The following is a 6,086-nucleotide window of genomic DNA, read 5'->3' on the forward strand; positions in this document are numbered from 1 at the left end:
GTGAATTACTGCAGTAATGCTCGCTTATTGCATTAAATTTGGAAAACATGAAAAGTGCACAAAAGAAAATAAAAAGCCTGCAATCCCACTCCTAAGGGATGATCACCATGAACCCCTTTTAGATGGTTTGATGCATGGGATTTGGGTCTCCAGGAAAATATGGATTTGATGATAAGACTATGAAACCCTCCCAAATGTCTCATTGCTGGGAATCGGGGGACGGCGTCGTTTTGGTGGGAAGAACAGTGGTGGCTCAGCCATTCGTTTCCCTCCCTCACTTTATTCATTCAGCAGATATTTAGTGAGCATTTATCACGCGCCAGGCACTATGTTAGGCACTGGGTGTACCAGTATGAAGGAGACAGTCATTGTCCCTGTCCTCATGGAGATGACATTCCAGCCAGGAAAACATAATTAACACTTAGTCACAATCATGAACCGATGAGGACACCATGAAATGGTACAATGGGTTGCCTGACACCAGACTCGCTTTGTCTGGTTGAAGCTAGAATCAGCCTTGCTACTCAGAGCGGCCTGCAGAAAATGAGCTCTGGGGCCTCCTGGGAACTTGTCAGAGATGCAGACTCTCAGGCCCCACCCACTGAATCAGGATCTGCTTTTTTACAAGCTCCCAGGGGATTCACAGGCCTATTAGGGCTTGAGAATCACTGGTCTAAAGGATGTGGGACTCCTCAGTCCAGGGGGGCATTGGGGCAGGTAAGGCCTGCCAGGCCTGCGAGCCTGACACCCACCGTCCGCATGGGAGATACTTTGGAGCCAGCAGAGGAAGCCAGTGCGGCTGGGCCACAGCCAGAGGAGGCTGTGGGATCAGCCAGGAGGCCGGGGTCTGGGGCCAGCCCTGGGTCTGGGAGCACTTCAGCCCCTTTTGGAGCCCACTTCAGCCCCTTTTGGAGCCCCAGTTTCCTCATCTGCAGGGGCAGCTCTCCTCCCCACCCCTGAGGGCTGTCATGAGCGTCAGATCAGTCCCGTGCCGAAAACATTCACAGCGCTGAGGCCTCACCACTGCTCTTCATTTGAAGAGGGACGAAGAAGAGCTATGTTGGCAGGACCTTCACTGACCCGTCTCCCTGTGGGCGGAACTCAAAGTGAATTATTCCTCAGCCATAAAAAGGAATGAACTAATGCCTTTTGTAGCGACATGGACGGACCTAGAGATTGTCCTACTGAGTGGAGTAAGTCAGACAGAGAAAGACAGATGTATGATATCGCTTATATGTGGAGTCTTAAAAAATGGTACAAATGAACTTATTTGCAAGAGAAACAGAGTCACAGATGTAGAAGACAAACTTATGGTTACGGTGCGGGGAGAGATAAACTGGGAGATTGGGATTGACATATTCACACTGCTATATATAAAATAGATAACTAATAAGGACCCATTGAAGAGCACAGGGAACTCTACCCAACACTATGTAATGACCTATATGGGAAAAGAATCTAAAACAGAGTGGATATATGTATATGTATAACTGAGTGACTTTGCTGTAGGGCAGAAAGTAACACAACATTGTAAATCAACTATATTCCAATAAAAATTTTTTAAAAATCACGGTGCCCCTGTAACTAGGTTACCCAACTCATTGCAAGCACAGGCAGTGATGGAAAACACACTCTAGCTCTAACTTTGCATATGGCGGTGGTAGCATGGGGGGCGGGTGGTTACGAATTGTGGAACCAGTGGGGTTAGGGCCCCGCTGCGGCCAGGAACACCTCCCCAGCCCCATCTAATCTCCTGGCTTGAGCCCCCAGCTCCCTACCATGTTTTCCGATGAAGAACGAGGGGGATACGGAGGGTGACCTGGAGTGACCACCAACCCTTGCTCTTTCTTTTCTTAACTGTGAGGGTTAGGGAGCAAGGACAGAGCTTACAAAATAACCTAAGCCCAAACAAAACATCCACAGAAGAAAAGTAAACAGAAAAATGATCATCCCTTCCAAAGTAAAGGCCTTGAATTTCATGAAGTCTTTCTTTTATTCCCATTTGTTACTCTTAAGAATCAGATTAAAGTGTCTGGTTTCCCAAGCGCTTGCCTACAACCAGGGCTCCTCCTCGGACACGCCTTTGTAATTCTACCCACCTTGGCAGACAGGCAGGTGACACAGAGAGCTTTGTTCCCCGGTTTCACATTGTATTATGTAGCCTCAGGCACCGAGCTACCCAGTCAGCCCGATTTACAACCTGAAACCACTGGTCTTTTCCGTGTCTGTTCCTGACGTTTATGCAACACAGGTTCTCAGAGGTGTACCAGCACACTGCCTGCCCTCTATCATTTTATTTGTCCTCACAGCATACATGGGCTTCTTATATTTTTGTGTTCAATTCCTGATACATGGAGAGGCAAATCCAGGCAAAGAGAGTTCAGGTGCACCGTGTGAGATGATACATTGGACTTGGTGGCTGGGCTGGACCAGAAGTCAGAAGTTCTAGTACTTACGTCAGAGATTCTTTCATCATCATCATCTAATATTTAAGTAACAGAAAAAGCCTGAGAAGAAAAGCTCACTAGGACCTAATCCCACTTCCCAGAGTCAAGCACTGGGCACACTCTGGCTCTTTATTTCCAAACTCTCACAGCGCCGAGATACCCCTTTAAAACGTTACACAAGTAATACGTGCATCCATTTAATTCAGAAATGTACACAAGAACACTACAGATAAAGCAAAAGTCCCTGTTGACATCTTCCCATCTTGACTTTGTTCACTACCCCATAGGCACCTTGATGGATTTGGCAGGTATCTTTCCATTTATTTGTTTTGTCATAGATATCCATATAACTGTGCTGTACCCAGAGTCATTTTCATTGACAGTTTTTTTCCACTGACATTTTGTTTTTGAGATCTATCCATACTTTTAGGACTGATTCATCTTTTGTGGCTGTATAGTATTCTATCACATGTGCCGCTAATTTATTCATTCCACTTTTTTAAAGTATTTTTTAATTGAAGTATAGTTGATTTACAATGTTAATTTCTGCAGTACAGAAAAGTGACTCAGTTATACACACATATATACATTCTTTTTTATATTCTTTTCCATTATGGTTTATCCCAGGATATTGAATATAGTTCCCGTGCTACACACTAGGACCTTGTTGTTCATCCAGTCTACATTCCATTCCACTTTTGATGACCACTGAAGTCCTTTCCACTTTCTCACTGTGGCAAACACTGCGCATTTCTCTCAGTGCCCGTGTGGAAATGTTTCTCGGGACTTACTCCTAGAAGAGGAATTGTTGGGTCACAAGGGCTGTGCGCTTTCAGTTTCAACAACAACGGCCAAACTGCCTTCCAAAGAGCCTTTTCCAACCCAGATGCCCCGAATCAGTGCGCGAGGGTACGTGTCTCTCCATAAGCCGGCAAAAATTCCTGTTCTTGTCAGACTTCCCCAAGTATAATTTTCCAAAGTTAAATATGACTCTTAAATCTTTCTACAAATATGGCAGCACATGGGCCAAAAGTTTACACACCTCATTAACTAATGAGGACATTTGTAAGATGAAAAAGCTGATTCAAAGACCATTTGGGGAAATGGGTTTACAGAGTCCTTAACCTATATTAAAATAAGATTGCTAGGCTAGATATAAACATGGTTAATGTCCTACAGGGAAATAATTATAACCTTTGAAGTTACCTTTTCTTTGGAACAAAGATTATTTGCATCCCTACCAGGCACAAATCTACAAGTTGGTACATAACCTTATAGAGACTCAGCTTTTCATTAATAGTAAACAGCAACATCAAACAACAGTACATTCTCTTAGAAAAGTAAGTAATCCTCGGGCTTTTAAACAACGCTTCAATACGAGGTTGAAAGGAGCACTATCCTTTTGGTCTTATTTCCAGATTTTGGATAATTTCTCTTAATAGATTTTTTAAAATCTGTATCAATGCAATGGATTAAAAAGTGGCAGTTCATTGTGTTTTACTCGGAATTTCTATAATGATTAGTGACTTTGGGGCAGTTTTTATTTTTACTCTCTAGTTCCAGGTCTCTTTAACAAACAAATATTGCGGACAGGAAAAAGCTTCCTTCTCTTTAGTGACCAGAGTGCCTGGCACAACTGAAGAGCAGCCTCACAAAGTTAGGTCTCCTAGGCAACAGGGAAAAGAAGACCTGATTGCTCCTAGGACAGATTTATTGGATGCATAAAAACACCTTCACTGTGGTCGGAGAGGTTCTGCTCAGCCCAGTGGCAGTGGGAGAGGAGGTGTGTGCCCAGGGAGGATGCGGTGGGGGGAGACCTCAGTGGGGCTTTGTGGGGGACGGCAGAACTCAGCTCTGCCCGCTTCCTCAGCCTCTACCCTCAGGTCCCTCCTGCGGACGAGGTGGTGAGTCCATCAGTTACCAGCATTTACTGACTGTCGCCACGTTGGGGGGTCTCCAGGTTGGGGAAAACACCTTCTCTTCCCAGTTCACAAGGCAAACGGGAGGTAAAGATAAACTTCGATGAACTTTGAAGGTCTGATATGGGCAAGTCACTGGAGCAGTCTGAGTAAAACCTGGAGGCGGGGTGTGTGTGTGTGTGTGTGTGTGTGTGTGTGTGTGTGTGTGTGTGTGTGTGTGTGTGTGTGTGTGTGTGTGTGTGTGTGTGTGTGTGTGTGTGTGTGTAGCAGTGAGACACACCTCTCGGGCTGGACCGAGTCACGTGACCGACAACCTGCCCTCGGGCTGGACCGAGTCACGTGACCGACAACCCCCGGGTCTGGATCGAGTCACGTGACCGACAACCTGCCCTCGGTCCCCATCGTTTCTGCGCCCTAGCTGGGCTTTCGATACTTTCCTGGAGTGCAGAGCGCTTACGGGCCTCGCCCTGGCTCTGCCTCCCCAGCCTGGGGCGATGTGAGGTCACCCGAGACTCTCTAGAACCAACTTCCAATACTTGAACTAACCGGATTCTTTAACTATCGCTCGAAATTACCTCCCAATTAGGAGCAGCCTAAGGAGCAGGCGGCCGTGAATCCCGGTTCTCCACGGGGGCAGCTTCCCCGGGTCCACTTCGAAATCTCTCCGGCTCACCAAGCGCCCCAGCTCACGCGGGGACGCTCTTTCCGAGGGGACCCTTTCCCACCGCCGGCCCATCCCACTTCTTAGCAGGAGGTCCACTCTCCTTTTGGGGGGACCCTGTGGCTGGCTGGCCCGGGCCTGCCGCGTCGTCTGTCCCGCCGCGTCCCCATCTGTCCCCAGCCGCGCCCGCGCCGTGGCCGGGCGGTGGCGCGACTGGAATGCGCGGGGGACGCGGGGCGGGCGGCTTCGGCCTCCGGCCCGGCCCAGGGTGGCTGGGCGGGCGGCGCGCGGACGAGAACCTGGCCGACAGCACCGGCGCCGGGTCCCCGGAGCGGGTGCGCCCCGCCCTCGCCCCCCCTCCCTCGCCCCCCTCCCGGCACACGTGCAGCTTCCACCCCCGCGGCTCGGGTGGGGCGCGCAGCCCCCCGACCCAACAGTTTCCGAGGATCGAGAAACGGAAAGAGAGAAGTCTCCCCGGAGCCCGCCGAGAGCAGGCCAGCCCGCCCTCCCCGCCTAGTCTCGTCCGGCCCCGGCCTGCGGCTCGGGGCCCCGGAGGGGAGGGAGGGGGCGGGCGGGGCGGGGCGGGGGCACAGAGGCGGGGCCGGCGCCCGGGTTTCCGCCCCTCCAGGCAGCCTGGGGTCCCCGCGGCCCCAGCAGCGCGGGCTCGGGAGACGGCTCGGGGCGCTGAGGCCAGGCCCCCCCTCCTCCGCTTGGCGCGTCCTCTCGCCCGGAGGCGGGGAAGGCGGACGCGACCGCGGCCTCGACGTCGGCGACCGCGCCGCCCGCGAAGGGAAGCGCCTTATAAGCCGCCGCTCGGCCGGACCCGCGGCTCGTCGCCGCGCCATCCCGGAGAGCTCGCGGAGGACGGGCCGACCCGGACAGACCCCGACTCCGGACAGACCCCCGACCAGCGCCGGCTCCGGACAGATCCTGGATCTGTCCGACTCTGGACAGACCTCGGACGGACCCCGGCCCCGGACAGACACCCCGGCCCCGGGCAGACACCCCGGCTCCAGACCGATCCCGGCTCCGGACGGGCTCCCCGCGGACCCAGGCCCG

Source organism: Hyperoodon ampullatus (genome assembly GCF_949752795.1).
Source record: "Hyperoodon ampullatus genome assembly, chromosome: 10".
NCBI lineage: Eukaryota > Metazoa > Chordata > Mammalia > Artiodactyla > Ziphiidae > Hyperoodon > Hyperoodon ampullatus.